The 18,246-nt window shown below is 45.0% G+C and overlaps 1 long non-coding RNA gene across 2 annotated transcripts in view; it reads left to right on the top strand.

Annotated features, from left to right (window-relative positions):
• The first annotated feature begins 3,531 nt into the window (after window positions 1-3,531).
• The window catches only part of LOC113598734 (uncharacterized), a 39,697-nt gene continuing 24,982 nt past the window's right edge, over window positions 3,532-18,246 (top strand). Inside the window, exons 1-2 of one of the 2 annotated variants that reach the window (XR_008298420.1) lie at window positions 3,532-15,740; window positions 16,595-16,772. This is a non-coding gene — a long non-coding RNA (uncharacterized LOC113598734). The remainder of the gene's footprint in view (window positions 15,741-16,594; window positions 16,773-18,246) is intronic. The other variant, XR_008298419.1, reaches the window with a different exon arrangement.

Raw genomic sequence — 18,246 nt, 5'->3', positions numbered from 1 at the left:
ATTAAGTGAAATGATTTCTTGGAGTGGTCCCAGAGATAGCTCTAAAAGTTGTCTTGGCTAATTATCTCAAAACTAAAGGAGAGAGTCATAATGCCACTTGCCAGTTAAATTTGGTTTCTGCCAAGAATAGGGCTTCTTAATTTGGTATCTACATGCCCAGAAGGTCCATGGTGAGGCCACAGACAGACAGTGCCTTGGGTTTACATAAAGTTCTGTGCATTTGTGTCAATCATCATCAGATTCCCACTGGATCCACGACCCTACAGAGGATAAAACTGCCTACCTGGGGCTTTGGTATCATTCATTTTACAGAGCCATTTCTACAAGCTCTGATTAATTTTCCATGTTGATCTCTGCTTTTATCCGCTTACCCTGGGTGGCTTTTGTAGATGGACCCAAGAAAACTGCCAGATGATTTATCAAACTGTTTTTGCAGCTAAGTAAGAAACTGCATCACTTGTTTGGGAAGCTAACACCTCACTGCCTGTTCCTCCCTTCCCCTGCCCAACATTAAAATGTTCACATCTAAACCTGGAATAGTGTGGTAATGTTCAGCGTCTTCAAAATAGAGGCAAACCCGAGCTCCCCCCTCCACCCACAAATTACATTTAAAGTCAGATTTCCAAACATCTGAGGACAGTGTCTGTTTCGTGTCTCAGTGGGATTACTAAATTACACTTAGCTCCCTCTGATGAGGTCTTTCCTTCCCACACCCTGGCAATCACTTGCCAATTAATACAATCCAGTAACCACCACATGAACAACTTTTAATTTTGAATATCAGGTTGTACATTTTCTTCACTCTCTTCCACCCACAATTTCCTGAATTTTCAAGGCCTGGGCTTTCCTCTCTCTCCTCTTCATATTCAGCTGAAAACCGGGCAGGGCTGGGGTAGTGAGGAATGTTCATGCGAACATCTGGGAGAAGGACTTCTGCCTACTTCCTTCTGCCGTGTAGTAGTCATAGAGGCATAGGCAGTGAGGTCAACAAGGGCTGCATAAAAAGCCTCACAAATCTGAGAGCTGGGTTGGGTTTGTGAGCCTTGAATTGCGGATCAGAGTGACGGTTTTCCTGCTACTCTCTGGTGTCTCCAGAAAACAAAGCCCCCTTGTTCAGGTAGCTCAAAGCTCTTTAACACCTACCTGTTCATTCCCTCTTCCCCTCAAAGCCCCACCTGGGAGGGATGCCGAGTGGGGGTGGGTCATTACCACCTGCAAGGTGCTGTCCTCCTGAGGGACTTCCACCTGTGTCTGTGTCCGTTTTTGTCCCAGTGACCGGCTCACCTTGGGTGGATGGAGGTATGATGACTCCCTTTCTTTCTCTCTGCCACTAGTTGTGTGACCCTGGACAAGTCACTTAATTTCCTTCCACTACTGTCAAATGGCAATAATGATGCCTACATTACTGGGGTGCTGAGGTGATTAACTTGCATGAAATGTATCAAGTGGTTAGCATTCTATGTTAGGTTTCTTCTCATTTGTAGAGTCGGGATGGTAATACTTGACAATAATATCATCCTATGTATTAATAGCCTACGAAGGGTTGGGTTCTGTGGAAAGCTGCAAGGAGTGAACATGACTGAGTTTTTCTAAAAATGTTTGACTTGGAGGTTGAAACTTTTAAAGTATAATGTCACTAAGACATATGTAAAATTGCCTCCCTAAAGCTCGTACCTTTGGAACCGAAGAGACCGTGATTGTGAAAGAGTTCTGAAATCAAATGTGGCATTTGGGAGACTCTATAGCCTATGTATTCCTCTTGAAAGTTCACATTGTGCACTAGTATCTTAAAGTCCTGTGATTTAAAAAGAATGTTTAACTATGATTAACTCAGTGTTTGCACATTGATTTGACCACTTAATAAAAAGGACCCTTTTATTCGTGTCACACTGTTAATGTCCCTGATTTGATGCAGCGCTTTGAGATATGCTAAATTACCCCACTCCCAGTGTAAGCTATTCCGAGGATTGGATGACACTAATTGCTGTGATAATTTTAAAGATAGATCTTAAATTGAATTGGAAATCCAAAACGGGGGTGTTCTGTGACTGTATATTTAGTCATCAGGAATTTTTGTTAACTATGATTTTGAAAGACGGTCTTCTTACAAAAGATGGGTTTTATACCTTCTGGATTCAGATACGCCAGCATCTGAGCATTTTGTTCAATCAAAAAACAATGGGGGCGCCTGAGTGGCTCAATTGGTTAAGTGCCTGACTTCAGCTCAGGTCATGATCTCACAGTTTATGAGTTCGAGCCCTACATCGATCGGGCTCTCTGCTGTCAGCACAGAGCCTGCTTGGGGTTCTCTGCCCCCCCTTCCCGCCCCTCCCCTCTCATGCGCTCTCTCAAAAATAAGGAAACATTAAAAAAATGCCATTTGGGGATGTATATGCCTTTTATCTAATTGGTCTGCTACTCGGGATCATCAAGGCACACAGGAAAGAAGTAGAGAGGCCTTCATCCAGATATTCACATGAGTTATTTTTCTCCGCCCTGAGTAGAAGTGGCATTGGGGTGTTTGTCATCACCGTGGTGAGCACTTTGTCTTCACTCTCGAGGTCCCACACCAGCATGTGCAATGGTGTTCACCATTCGTACTTGCTAGACACGACGTGGTGCGCTTTGACCCTCACCACAACTGTCCCACGTGGGTATCATTCCCTCTATCTTACATCTGAGAAGACGGAGGCCCGGAATGGTTCTGTCACCTTGCTGATGGTCAGATGTATAACTAGGTCTCAAAGGCCACGTCTGCTGACTGAAAAGCCTGTGCTCTATCTAGTCCTTAGGATACTTTGACACCTCTTCCCCCCAAGAAGTCTGGAGCCTTCCGTGATGGCAGGATCTCATATGCCACACTTTTTCTTACCTCCATGAAACTACATCTCTCTTAGTGCCACAGACTGTATGTGTCCCCCGGCGCCACTTCCCCAATTCGGATGTTGGAGTCTCATCCCCAGTGTGATGGGATTAGGACGTGGGGTCTCTGGGAGGTGATGAGGTCGTGAAGGTGGAGCCCTCATGAATGGGATTGGTGCCCTTCTAAAAGAGGCCCTAGAGAACTCCCTCGTCCTTTCTGCCATGTGAGGACACAACAAAAAGACAGCCATCCGTGACCCCAGAAGTGAGACCTCAGCAGACATCGAATCTGCTGGTGCCTTGATCTTGAATTTCCCAGCCCACAGAACTTTGAGAAATGAATTTCTATTGTTTATAAGCCAATCTGGTATTTTGTTATAGCAGCCTGAATGGACTAAGACACTTAGTAAAGGAGGAAAACCATTTCACCATTTCAATCAATACAGAAAAAGCATTTAATAAGAGGCAGCACCCATTTATGACAGAAACTCTCAGCAGGGCACCTGGGTGGATCAGTCCATTGAGCATCTGACTTCAGCTGAGGTCATGATCTCACGGTTCATGACTTAGAGCCCCACAGCAGGCTCTGTGCTGACAGCTCAGACCCTGGAGGCTGCTTTGGATTCTGGGTCTCCTTCTCTGTCTGCCCTTCCCCTGCTTGTGCTCTCTCTCCCTCTCTCTCTCTCTCTCAAAAAGAATAAATAAACATTAAACATTAAAAAAAAAAACCTCTCAGCAACTAGAAACCTCCTCAAGTTGATAACGAGTATTTACAGAAAACCAACACTTAACGTCATACTTAATGGTGAAAGATTAAGTGCTTTCTCCCTCAGATCAGAAACAAGGTGAGGATAACTGTTTTTACTTTTATTTAATATTGTACTGGTGGCTCTAAACATTGCAATCAGGCAAGAAAAAGACATGAAAGGCATAAAGATCCAGAACGAACACATAAGGGGCACCTGGATGGCTCAGTTGGTTGAGCATCTGACTCGATCTCTGCTCAGGTCTTGATTTCAGGGTGGTGAGTTCAAGTTCTGCATTGGGCTCCATGCTGGGTGTGAAGCTTACTTAAAAAAAAAAAAAAGGAAAATATAAAATTTTACCTTTTTGCAAATGTTATGATTGTTTATATATAAAATTCCAAGGAATCTACAAAATAACTAGAGGAACTAATAATTGAATTTAGTAAGGTCACAGGATACAAAGTTGTTATAGGAAAATCAATTATATTCTTAAGTACTAGCAGCAAAGAATTTGAAAATGAAACTTCAAAAAAAATGTTTTTAACGTTTATTTATTTTTGAGACAGAGAGAGACAGAGCATGAATGGGGGAGGGGCAGAGAGAGAGGGAGACACAGAATCGGAAGCAGGCTCCAGGCTCTGAGCCGTCAGCCCAGAGCCCGACACGGGGCTCGAACTCACAGACCCTGAGATCGTGACCTGAGCTGAAGTCGGAGGCTTAACCGACTGAGCCACCCAGGTTCCCCTGAAAATGAAACTTTTAAAAAGCAATTCCATTTATAACAGCACCACAAAACATAAAATTGTTAGAAGTTAGAAATGAATCTAATAGAAATGTCCAAGTCTTCCATGCTGAGAGCTATAAATCATTGCTGAGAGAAATTAAAGAAGATATAATTACATGGAAAGCTATACTGTGTTCATTGATCAGAAGATCCAGTATTTTCCCTGAACTGGTCTACAGATTCCACATATTTTCGATCAAAATCTTAGGAGGCTCTTTTCTAAAGATTGACAAGCTTATTCTAAAATGTGTGTGGACACGGGGAGCCTGGGTGGCTCAGTTGGTTGGGTGACCGACTTCGGCTCAGGTCATGATCTCGCGGACCGTGAGTTCGAGCCCCGCGTCCAGCTCTGTGCTGATTGCTCAGAGCCTGGAGCCTGCTTCAGATTCTACCTCTCTCTACCCCTCCCCTGCTGACGCTCTGTGTCCCTCTGTCTCTCAATAATAAATAAACGTTAAAAAAAAAATTAGGGGCGCCTGGATGGCTCAGTCAGTTGGGCGTCAGACTTCGGCTCAGGTCATGATCTCGCTGTCCGTGAGTTCGAGCCCCACGTCAGGCTCTGTGCTGACGGCTCGAAGCCTGGAGCCTGCTTCAGATTCTGTGTGTCTCTCTCTCTCTTTGACCCTCCCCCATTCATGCTCTGTCTCTGTCTCAAAAATAAATAAACATTAAAAAAAAATTAAAATGTGTGTGGACACATAACGCACATAGGACAACCAAAGCTAACTTTAAAGAGAGCTGAGTTGGAGCACTTACTCTACCTGAGAGGTCATGGGAGGAGATGACCCAGCCACCTGGAACTTGAACAATAAAGAAAGGAAGTGAGACTGATATACTCACCAACACTCTATTCAAAAGCTTGATTTGACAGGTACACGTAAGAGAAAAAGCATGGAATTCTAGGAACGAGAAAGAGTGAGTATAGGGAGGACTCAGGGAGCTAGCCTTGGACAATTTGGACTTTGACTCTGAGAGCAGAGCAGCAATGGGGGATTTAGAGCAGGGGAGTGACATAGGTGGGGAGTTTTAATAGCCTTCCCTGGGCTCTAGAGGGGAGATAGTGAAGGCAGAGGAGGCCAGTGGTCCAGAAGAGAGAGGATGGGGCCTGTGTTGGACAATGTGTTCTCAATCCTGTCCTTAGTCCCTATCACAGTACCCTGTGACACTAAGCGGTCTCCCAGGAGGATGGAAACGGTAGGTCTCCTACCCTTTGTCTCCACACCCACCCCTCCCGCTCAGGCGTTCTGTATTGCCATGAGCATTGTCCGTCTGAGCTGATCTCTGAGAGCCTCAACCTGCGCCCCTTAAAAACATGTGTGGGTTTTGGTTTTGGCCTTTCCTTAGCTTTTGCCCCATTGAGTTGGAATTGCTTTCTGGCCTTCGACTTTTGGGACACAGAGGCAAATGATAGGAAAACTAGACAATATTGGACTTGTTAAAAATCAAACAACCTCTAGGGCTAGGATTCTCGGGGCAGTTGTAGGGCCGCGTGTAATCACACTGTTCAGTTAGGATGAGCACGATAGAGCCTCCAGGTAGAAAGGTCCTCGTGGCCCCCACAAGTGGAAGAGGAAAGCAGAAGTATAGATCCTCTCTCCTGCAGGAGGCCAGCTGTCCCATTCCAAGAGACTCTCACTTAGTGGTTTGCGACCGAGGGCAAATTTGCCCTCCGAGAAACGCTTGCCAATCCCTGGAGACATTTCATGGCTATGACTAGGGGTGCTACTGGCATCCGGTGGATAGAGGCCAGAGATGCCACTAAGTATCCTACAATACACAGGACATCCTCCCACAACAAAGAATTCCCCAGCCCCAAATGGTAGTAACGCCAAGGTTGAGAAACGCTGGCTAGTGAGAAAACTGGGTACAAATTCCAGATCTGTCATTTATAGCTGTGTGACACTGGGCAGGTCAGTTACTTTTCTGGGCTTGTTTCCACAATGAGGATGATAGTGGTTAGTACCCCATAAGGCTGTTGTGAGCATTAAATGAGTTCTAGCACGTACAGTGTTCAGATCAGTGACTGGGCCACGTGGAAGCCCTATCTCGGAGTTTATACTGAACCATCCTTCATTAGAATCACATGGATGATCGTGACCCAGAAGAGTCCTAGCTCTTCCCCCAGGAACAACGCCATCCCCAGATAAGTCCTCTCTTCTGTGGGCTGTACATGTCCCTTCTCTTCAAATGACTCAGCTCCTAGGTATTTTACCATGCTGGCCTCTTTTCTGGAAGGATTCTAACGTGTCAGGATTATAATAAGCCTCCCACAATTGTACCCAACAAACCTGATCTCCTGAAAGTACAGAGGGACCACGCTATTACCTCACTCTGTTAGATGAACCCTTTGATGGATGTGTCTAAGTGGGGTTGGCTTTTACTATCAGAGCTAAGTGCTGCAATTGGCTACTTAAACTTTGGCCAGCTGGGGTTTCCATGCCATTTTTCCGCAGAGGAGGAGTCCCAAGGTAGAGTGTTCTGGGCAGAAATCGCAGAGAACATGGCTGTCTCATGACAAATGCTGTACCTAAAAAGAATTTCCCACCTCGCCTGAAAATTCAGTAAAACAAAACTCTGCTTTCCTTGAGGTTAAGTGCAGTGTTTTTGAACTGGAAAGAACCTCATGGAAAAGCCATATCACCAGGAAGGAGACCCTGACACCTGCATGCCTTGTTGGTCCCCCACCATTGCCTCCTAGGTTGGTTCATTGCTCTGATTTACTGTTTTTATCATTTCCTAACACCTCAGAGAATAGCCTCTTCTAGAGCAGGAGCTCATAAAAGATTTTCCTTTGTCTAACAGCTTTATCCTACAGCATCCTGGAGAGTGGCTGTTTGACCCAAAAAATAGCAGACTCTGCTACTGTAAATAGCAAGAGCAAGTTCACTTCCAAACTTTCTGAAGTCTTGGGGGAACCCACTTAAGCATTCCTCCCGTAGGCTTCTGAGAGGGTCTGTTAAGCTGTAATGGCTTCAATTTGGTCCAATTAACCTCACACTGGGCTAACTTCTGCCTTTAGCTATGTGTTGGCAGCTACTGCTGATTCCAGGTACAGTAGTGGGCAGGGAACAATGGAAACTTAGTGTATCACAGGAAAAAATACTGTCTCCAAGCACAAGAGAACAAACAACCTGGCTGAGGCAGGCTGATCAGAAGTGCACAATCCATCCAGAAATCTTCACAAAAGCCAAATCAAGTGGAAATGAAGTACATGGCCAACTTCAAACGTGAGCGAGATTTGTTTGTTTCATATTGTCAGTCGTCTTTTACTTAGAATATGTTGATTGGCTATTATTTCCAGCTCTCTGTGATTAAGGAAAGTCTGAGCCAATTTCTTTTGCTAAAAAAAAAAAAAAAAAAAAAGTCTTTTTCTAAAAACCCAGTTTTCTTTGGGTATCCTTCACTCTAAGCTTAGGCATTCTGTGTAAGGCTGCCCCACCCAAGCAGGGCCCACAGCTTTTCTGTGGGAGACCCAGAGTCTGTTGTTTCCTTTCTCACTCAGCATCCTTTGTGGTCTCCTCCACATTCAGGGTGAAGCTCTTCTTTGCACACACCTGAATGGTGGTTTTTAACTTGAGGGCTACGGTTTATAACTAGCTAATGAGAAGTCACAGTAGAACCGTGAGCACAGGGCCTGGAGGGCTGAAGGCCTCTGACCCAGCCATTCACATTCTATAATGTGGAGGCATCAGGACCCAGATTCTTTTTTTTTTTTTTTAATGTTTATTTACCTTTGACAGAGAGAGAGAGAGACAGAGCATGAGTGGGGGAGGGGCAGAGAGAGAGGGAGACACAGAATCCAAAGCAGGCTCCAGGCCCAGAGCCATAAGCACAGAGCCCGACACGGGGCTCGAACTCACAGACTGAGAGATCATGACCTGAGCCAAAATCAGATGCTCAACCAACTGAGCCACCCAGGCGCCCCAGGACCCAGATTCTAAGTGGGGTTCCGCAGAACCCTGGGGTCCCTAGGGAGTGAAGGGGAGGGTGGCGGTGGGAAAGGCTGAGCAAATCCCAGCCCCCTCTTCCTGTCCAACCAGAGCATCTCCACTTTGATTTTTAATTTTTCAAGTTTAGCATATATTAAGAAAACTGCACGGGTCATAAATGTAGAGCTCAATGAGGCTTTACAAACTGCACCTACCTGTGGCACCAGCCCAGCTCCAGAAATAGAACATTTCCTGGTCCCCTGGAACACACAGGCTCCTTTTCAACACTGCCTCTGAAAGGGAGCCACTCATTCTCCCGACTTCTAGTAGCATCACATTGATGTATTTTATATATCGGGGCCCCACATATTTTTTTTTTACTTTTTATTTTAAAATAATTATAGATTCCCAGGAAGTTACAAAGAGAATACAGAGAGGCATTCTTTTCAGATGTTCAAAAATCTTTTTTTTTTAAAAGAAGTTTAAAAGCCAATGGCGTAGTAGAAGAAAATGGGTGGGTTTTGGAGCCAGGCCTCATGGGACTGAATCCAAATTCTTTTCCTGACCAGCGTGTGACCCAGTGTGTCCCTTATCTGTCCTGAGCTGCAGAGAAGTGTTCATTCTAGTTTCCTGCAGTTGGGAGGAATCAAGGTGAGACAGTTTGTGAATGTGTACACATAGGGCACTAGCTGAAGGTCAGGCCTCCCCGGGGCTCCAAGTGGAGTGATGGATGGAGCGTGGACGTTCCAGCAAGGCCTTGGCATTTTTTGGTTTCCGATCAAGTATCACCGAGCACTCAGCACCCCAGCTCTTCCACCATTCTTCTGCCTCCCACAAGTGCAACAGTGTCTCCCTGTAGCTATTTGGGCAGGTGGGGTGTGTAGGAGTTACTGCCTGGGCAGGAAGGTGGGGAGGGCTGACCAAGCAGGCCCAGGAGGCATGTCCCTCTGAGACTACTCTGGCCAGGCCTGTCTTTGGTCCCTCACCTTTGGGCTGGCCATTGTGAAATCAGCCCTGCTCACGTGCCACCTGGAAAGGCCACCCACCCCCCATTTCTGGATGGGGGAAGGGTGTGGCTCACTGGTAATTAAAGGAGAATTCCCATTGTGGATGAGTGACAAAAGACAGCCTCAAGGAGTGTCCTTACTAAATCCAAAGGAATCTGACCTCTCATTATCGGGAGGGGAGCTGAGGGCGACTCTTGGCCTGCTGGCCCTGAGTCATCTCAGGGAAGACAAGCCAAGCCCACATGACCCATCTTAGAGGCCTGAACCTGGGCAGACAGGTGCCTGGAGCCACCCAAGAGATAAAATCTGGGCTGGCCGGATCTGCCAGTGGTTAACAATGGACAAAGGCTGTGGTTCGTCTCCTGTCCACTTTGCCCACCTCAGGCTGTACCTGCCACACCTCCAGACCAGGAAAGGGGATGGACACAGAGGAAGAACTCTGTTCCTCTGGTAGCCTGCCATCTTTCTGGCTTCAAAGTGTGGCACACAGCAGTGCCACCTCTGGAGACCAGCGTGTGGCTCAGTCTCCCTTTGAGGCAGCCAGGCCACTCTGGGAAATACCTCCTGCCTCTTCCCTTCCTTGGCAGTTAACCTTTCCAGGATATCTTAGGGTGGCAGTCTTAAGTCTAAGGTCATGGGCCTGTGGGGCGGAAGGGGTGAGGATGTTGATGGTGATAATGACAGTAATAGCAATAATAGGATGGTTGGGAGAGGCAGTGAGCAACAAGGGAGAGAAGAGGGGTCCTGGGTGGAGCCTCAGGTAGCCTGGATGCCCTGCTACTAATCATGGCCCCATCACTTATTGAATGCCTACAGGGACCGTGCGTTGCGCTGAGAACCCTGCATGTATTGTGTCCTTCAATCCAATAACACTATGGAGGTCATTGTCCTAATTATGATGTCCTTCAAGTAACTCGCCTAAGGTCGTGTAGCTGGTAAGAGCTGGAACATGACTGAAGTCTGTGTGGCTCCAAGCCCTTTCTTCCTTCTCCCTCCTGGCTCCTTATCCACCACACAGAAACTCTCAACTTTTCCAGCTTTTTCTTCTGGAAAGGGTTTATTCTTAACTAACTGCCTGGTACACCTGTTGCAGATGACTGACACCTGTTAAAGCGTAACAGCGCGTTTTTTAGGAGCCTGGGTGATATAGCAGCGACCAAAATCTCTGTAGAGCTGTGGTTCTCAAAGTGAGGATGTTGGCATGTGCAGTTTGCAGACCCCTTTCACAATCATTATCTCCTTGCTCAATAGCAGTGCTTCTCTGACTCCACAGGGCGTTGGAATCACCTGGGGGACCTGTGCAAACACAGATTAGCTTGACCACAACCCAGAGTTTCTGATTCTGGAGGTCTGGGTGGGGCCTGAGGATTTGCATTTCAAACAATCTCCCAGGTGCTGCTGCTGCTGTTCGGGGAACCACGCTTGGCAAATCACTGCCTTGTAGCAATCCTGTAGGATTAGAAGCGCAGGGATTATTGTTTCCATCCTTTATTTTTTTTTTAATTTTTTTTTAACGTTTATTTATTTTTGAGACAGAGAGAGACAGAGCACGAACGGGGGAGGGGCAGAGAGAGAGAGGGAGACACAGAATCAGAAGCAGGCTCCAGGCTCTGAGCCATCAGCCCAGAGAGCCCGACGCGGGGCTAGAACTCATGGACCGCGAGATCGTGACCTGAACTGAAGTTGGATGCTTAACCGACTGAGCCACCCAGGCACCCCAATTCATCCTTTAGATGAATACATTGACTTACAGGGAGGTTAGGTGACTCGTGATTGGGTGACAGAGTTTTCAGAAAGCATAGGAGGAACTTGAACCCAAGATGTACACTACTTCTCAACAGGTCTGTGCAGTACTGAGATTTCTGCAGTTATGATCCCTCCAAACGATAGGTGTCTTTTCTGGGTCATCTGGGTGACCACCGAGGCCTGGGTGCCGCCGGCTCTGCGTTTGTGTCTGTGAAGGCATTGCCCCTGGTGAGGGACACCTGGGCCTACCCAGAGCACATGGCAGGAAAAGCTTGCCAGACTCAAAAGTCCACATTCACATGCCTGCAGACACGTCTCACACGTCTGTATCTTTACCTTGTTTTTTATCTAACGGCTTGCACCAAGTTCTGGCCAGCAGGACGGGAACCTTATCTTCAAGTGGAAAAGGCAGAGGTTTCAGATGGTCACGGTTAGAACTGGCTTCAAGGCTCTCAAGGCTTGCTCCTGGCAGAGCTTTGGCTAGGCATGAGTCTGAAGATCCAGAAGTGGCCAAAGAGCCCTGAGGTTATTCATAATGCTGTTTCCCCACAACGTGTCCAGAGCACAGCACCACGAGCTAAATAAAAGTGGCGCGAAGGCCAAATGCAGAAACAGATGCGGACCCACACATTTAACCTAGCATTGGCAGTTTAGTTTCAGCAAAGCCAGACGCTAACCTAAGAGCCGTGAAGTTTAAGAAGTTTCTTATGACATTTCGAATTTAGCTTCCGTTTAGTTTGGACACAGTCAAGAAACATAGTGAAAATCATTGAAATCAATACTGAGGGGCTTGAGGGTTTGCCGCTGTTGTTTATTAAACAGAGATACACACTTTTTTCTAAGTTTAAGAAATTCTCTATTCATGCTTCCCCCTTTAAGTCTATATAGTAGGATCTCTAGGGATGGAGAAGGCAAATCCCAAGTGCCACGACTCATCTTACAGAGGTGAAATTGAGCTACAAGAACACGATGAGAAGCTTTGATGAACGGAATCAAAGAACATAAATTATAATAAACTGGGGTAAAAAGGCATTGAAAAAGAAAGAAGGGGGCACCTGGGTGGCTCAATTGGTTAAGTGTCCGACTTTGGCTTAGGTCATGATTTTCCAGTTCTTGTGTTCGAGCCCTGCACCAGGCTCGCTGCTATCAGCACAGAGCCAACGTTGGATCCTCTGCTCCCCTCTCCCTCTGTCCCTCCCCCACTCATTCTGTCTCTCTCTCAAAAATAAATAAACACTTAAAAAGGAAATATGAAAGAAAGAAAGAAAGAAAGAAAGAAAGAAAGAAAGAAAGAAAGAAAGAAAAGAAAAGAAAAGAAAAGAAAAGAAAGAGAGAGAGAAGTGTTTCCACAAAGCACCCTGTGGCCTGGCACGGTGAAGGGTTACTGGCTCCCCAGGGACCAGGGTGAGGGGAGTTTTATGTCTGGAGAGTCAAAGAGTAACTTAGCAAGTCTTCCTGGCCCAGTGAAAAAGGACATCAGATCTAACCGCAGGTTTGGATTGTAGACTCTGCCCTACCATTTTCTAGTCGCATGACTTAGAATAGCTCACATAGTTTCTGAGCCTCAGTTTTATGATCTATAAAATGGGGATTGTACTCAAAGTGCTTCTCTACTTTTAAATGAAATAATGTAAATGAAAGCCTGACTTAACTGTGAAAGGTCATACAAATGTTCATCCTTACTGTTTTCTCCCAGCTTTGAGATATAATTGATGTATAACACTGTATACGTTTAAGGTGTACAACACAGTGGTAATTTTATACACACACACACACACACACACACACACTTATATTGCAAAATGATTACCACAACGAGGCTAGTGAAAACATCTAACACATCACATAGTTATAATTTTTTGCATGTGTGGTGAGAACTTTTAAAATCTACTCTTGGGGCACCTGGGTGGCTCAGTCGGTTGAGCGGCCGACTTCAGCTCAGGTCATGGTCTCACGATCTGTGAGTTTGAGCCCCGTGTTGGGCTCTGTGCTGATAGCTCAGAGCCTGGAGCCTGTTTCAGATTCTGTGTCTCCCTCTCTCTCTGACCCTCCCCCATTCATGCTCTGTCTCTCTCTGTCTCAAAAATAAATAAATGTTTAAAAAATTTTTTAAAAAAATAAGAAATAAAATCTACTCTCTTTTAGTAACTTTCAAGTATATAATAAGGTATTATTAACTATAGTCACCACACTGTACATTACATCCCCAGAACTTACTCATCTTATAGCTGGAAGGTTGTACCTTTTGATCGGCTTCATCCGTTTTCCCCACCCCCACCCTTGGCAATCACCAATCTGTTCTCTGTTTCTATGAGTTTGATCTTTTTAGTTTCCACATATAAGTGAGATCATCCAGTATTTGTCTTTCTCCCTCTGTACTGTTTTATAGGTCCATTTTTAAAGCTCTTATTGGCTGACCCACCGACTTCTGTAATTCTGCCCTTCCCCCTCACTGCCCCTCTGCCACATTCAGAGAGTAGGACCAGCCACTCAGTCCCTACAGCCATGAGGGGTCAGTTTTATGGAGGCCACTTTCCAGGACTCTCAAGGGAGGGTAGATTCTATCTTACTAGACCTGGGCGGGGCCTTGGAGGTCTTCTGGTCCAATACCTCCTTGTGAGAGATGAGGAAGTGAAACCAGAGACACTGGACGTGACCTTCTAAATGCCACAAGGGAGTTAGTGGCAAGCCAAGAATGTACTCTCTGGGATTCTTTTTCAATAAATTCTTTTCCCCATTCTTCCTGTTATACACAAGAATGGAAAAAGGTGCCAAATTTTCTGGAGGTTCAAGATCCCTTTGTCAGAGTTTGAAGTACACAGAAAAACCAGAGAACCCTGCCTGGCAGGATGGAAGATGCCAGTCAGGACTCCTGTTGTGTCCAGTAATAGAGGGCAAAATGGCAGAGAGTAGACATGGAATGAGCCCCTTGAACTGTTCCAAGTCCTTAGAGGCTTCAGAATGAAGGCTGAGGTATTTCTGTTAAGGATATGCTGAGAAGACTCTCCCTGTTTTGGTAGAAAAGTTCATTTTTTTCCTTCTATTTATACCCATTAAAATGGTAATTTCAAAGGATCACTTGTGGGGAGGGGAGGAGGAGGGCCTGTGAGGAGCAGGAGAGTGAGTCATTCCAGAAAACCTGAGGGGTTCCCCCCCCCCACCCCCGGGATGGGGGGAGAGGCTAAGGATCTGAAACCAGAAAGGTCAGGCCCTCCTTACTTACAGGATGTGTCAATCATTTCAGCTTGGCACATGGAAGTGAACTTACAAGGTCTTTTCTTTCACGCTGAAATCAGGAACCTAAGACTTTAGGACATAGTGAATTTAAATAAAAATTATTTGGCTGGAAGTTGAAAGAAGAGTGAGTTAAAAGGATAAACACATTTAGAATATGTAGAATCCAGAGAAGTTAGGCTAGGCAATACCTTACGAGGGAAAGGTTTTCTTTCTTTCTTTTTTTTTTTTTAATTTGTAAACCATTCTATCAGAAATTCATATGTGGAAGATGCTGCTGAATGAAATGTTTCAATAGTAAATGGTTTTAGCTATTCAAAGATGTAGATATTTATCAGAAACACAAAAACTGTCCAAAGCACTTTTTCAGGTCATATTATACAGTTAGAAGCCTAGAATTAGTCTTGAATAAGATGTGGCCAAGAGATTATTGGTATTTAGAAAACTAAACTATCCTCAAGAACTATGGGATGTATTCAGTAAAAATACATTCATTGTATTTTTTGAAAAATACATACATACATTGTATTGTAAAAATACAATAAAAATACCTTCAGTCTCAATTCTGAAGGTAGATTTCTATTACTAGTGGTGACTTTTAACTTCATTCTGATTTATGGTATACGTGAGGCTTAGAGTTTGGCTCATAGCAGACAATTCAAGTACTGTTTGTTCTCCGATGTATCTCCAAGCTTCTGGAACTATCCTCTCCTCTAGGTGGTCAATCCAATGAAACTGAGTCATCCTCATGGGGCAGATGCTTGATAATTCAGCCACACCCCCAAGTTTAAACTCCAGAGGCGGGGAGAGAAACTTACGCATGATTCACATCACTTAATCTTTGACTCTCTTCTTAAATTGTGACTTCATTTCTACCAAATAGCTCTGCAGTGGTTCGAACCTGTCACTTTGTGGCACCCAAAACAGTTCAGGAACGGGAAAGAAAGGCTGTTTCTGTTTGCTTTCCAAACCACATGCCCACGTGAATCTGGAAACCTATATACTCCCACGTTCACATTAGAAATGCTTGCTTTCCCCTGGCGGTGTCAATTCCACGTGCTCAGCTAATTTATATCATTGTAGGCAGGTACAACCCTCTGAGCCACATCAGAGCACGTTAATGCTAACACGACCTGGATCTGAGGAAGCCGCTTTGTAGATCTCTCCAAGTTTCTGCAACCCAGCCATTTGCCTGTAATAAAATAAACTGAATGTGCGTACTCTGTTTTAACTTCTTCCAAGTGTCCCACAACCGGCTGCACTGGAGGCCAGGAGTGTGAAGGAAACTCACCACCTTAATCACTTCCTTAACCCTTCAAACCAGCAAGGAGCCTGACTCACCAGGTCTCCAGGTCTTCTGATGAGGCTCCAACAGGAAGTGGGCACAGCTGCCTTCTCCATGAATGTGAATAAACCGTTCCTTCTGCATCAGGTGGGCTCCCTTTTCACGTTGAGACCAAATGTCTCAAAGTTCTTTTTTTTCTCAATATATGAAATTTATTGTCAAATTGGTTTCCATACAACACCCAGTGCTCATCCCAAAAGGTGCCCTCTTCAATACCCATCTTATAGGCAGGTAGTTAGTCCCCGACTAATTCATATGCACTAACTTGGTAAATGTTAAGATTTGCTAAGAACCTCAGGCCAGACGCACCCTGGCAGAGGAGTAGGGACAAGAAAGACAAATGCCTATCTGTTGGATGACCCTTAAGATAAGAGGCAAAGAAGCCAAGCTTTTACTGCAAGGTGGATGCAGTCTTTGTAACTGGGTGATGAATGTTTCTCACTCGGAGCACCTAGGGTATGTGAAAGGGTGGGACAGGAAGGAAAAAGAAGTTTAACTCATATGCCTTATACTTTTTTTTAAAGTTCATTTATTTATTGAGAGAGAGAGAGGGAGAGAGAGAATCCTAAGCAGGCTCACACTGTTAGCACGGAGCCTGGTGAGGGGCTTGAACCCATGAACCATGAGATCATGACCTGAGCTGAAATCAAGAGCCAGACGCTTAGATGACTGAGCCACCCAGGTGCCCCTTATGTGCCAAATCTAAAGAGCTGCTTGTGGCCACTTATAGCACTTGTTAAGAGGGATTCTGGGGCATTGTCCAGACTCCGTAGGAAACAGATCTGTGATTGTTTCTTGGGTCTGCTGTGGGCTCCAGATGAAGGTGCAGAAGTATCTAGCATCCTGGGTAGGTGTACCTTAGACAATGGCCAAGAATTCTCCTGCTCAATTTTTCCAGCAGGGAAGCCAGATCAAATTTAACTTGGCTTCCAATTCCACAGGTTTGCCCAACACCCAACACCACCTGAAAGAAACTCCTAGAGGCTGCATAAAAAGGAAAAAGTCAGGCTCCAATCAGGGACATGCCTTGGAGAGCTGAGGAGATTCCTTAAGCTGTTGTGGCTTCCTTATGCTTGTTACTTTGGGCGCCCACCATCAATTTCCACAGCGGGATTAGCCGTAAGTTCTTTAATGGGGAATTTATTGCTGATTTGCTTGTTTTGAGGAATGAGGCAGAAAGGAGTTGCTAGGGAGACTGTGCCTTGCCCAGAAGCTGGTCATGGAGGAAGAAAAGTGCTCTTTGTCCGGTAGCAGCTCTGGAATGGAAAGAAAAGCAGCTCAAGTGCCTGGAGCCTGTGTCCCAGGAGACGTGCTGCCCACCTGGGCAGACAGGTGATGATGAAGGGGGTGGGCAGGTGAGAAGAGGGTGACAGGGAGACTGAACAGGTAGGAGTCCTGTGTGATTTTTTTTTTAATTACAATCATCATGCTTTCTGACTTTTATAAGGTGATGGTTAACAGGAAATATTGATAGTTTGGGTATGTCTGTGGCAATAAAAAGAGCTGACTTACATTTTGGGCAAAGAGGACATCCATGTAGGTATGAAAATATCAGCTTCACAAATGAAGACTTTGCTTTTCCTTCTGTAGAAATAGCTAATTCTATAAATTTATACAACTATGGAAATGAACTATCGCATGCTAAAGAATTTTCTTCCTGTTTGTTTTTTGTTTGTGAATATCAGGGCAGCGAAACTGATTTCTAATTTCTAAATCACAAAAGTTTATATCCCTATCAAACTTGCTTTTTTTTTTTCACCATTCTATATTCTTTCAAAGACACTGGGGGCATTGCCCAATTAAGTCTTCTAAGGTAACTCAGTATGAATTCTTTGCATGGCTCAAATATTCCTTAAAGAACGAATGGGAAACAAAGTATGTTCATTTTCCTTGGGAAATTAGCTGGGGCTATTTTATGAATTGAAATTCTTAAAATTAAATCATTTCACTTGAAAGAAGCCAGAACTCATATTCAGTCTTGATGCTTCCTGCCTCCTGGTGAGATGGTAGACGTTTCCAGAAAATTGCCATGCCAGAGTTCCACAAGTCTGGTCTTTAAACCTGTTTTCCAAGCCTGCCCTCCAGTTGTTTGTGGAGAAACATGCCTTTCATGGTAAATGGAAACATATCCAGTGTCAAGTTCCAAGCTCTTAGCGCTAAAATTAGAAAGTATTTCAGGGAAGGGGGGTGTGGTGACGAGTGTAGGACTGATGGTAGTTACTCAGAAACTCAAATTAGATGGGATTGTACAGATTTGTGTAATGTGTGTTTTGTTTTATTATTCTCATAAAGGCCAGGGACTTTCGTAAGAAGAGTAAAGTGGGGTGGGGGTGGGGGGAGATGTGCTTCCAGGGAGAGTATGAGAAGAGAACTGTGGTCCTTAATTTAGTTTATATTAAAGTAAGAAGCTCTACCCCCTGCCCCAATTCTTCCTACCTGTCAAATACTCTAGTTCTCTATTTTCTTTTTCTTTTTACTTCTGAAAGCAAAAAGTGATGGATGGACGGATGGACGGACGGACAGGCAGACAGATAGGGGTGTGTGTGTGTGTGTGTGTGTGTGTGTATTTAACCTTGGGAACCTTCTAAAAATT

This window comes from Acinonyx jubatus, chromosome B2, assembly GCF_027475565.1.
Source record: "Acinonyx jubatus isolate Ajub_Pintada_27869175 chromosome B2, VMU_Ajub_asm_v1.0, whole genome shotgun sequence".
Taxonomy (NCBI): domain Eukaryota; kingdom Metazoa; phylum Chordata; class Mammalia; order Carnivora; family Felidae; genus Acinonyx; species Acinonyx jubatus.
The sequence above is the reverse complement of the archived record's forward strand: the minus strand, read 5'-3'. Positions and strand labels throughout refer to the sequence as shown.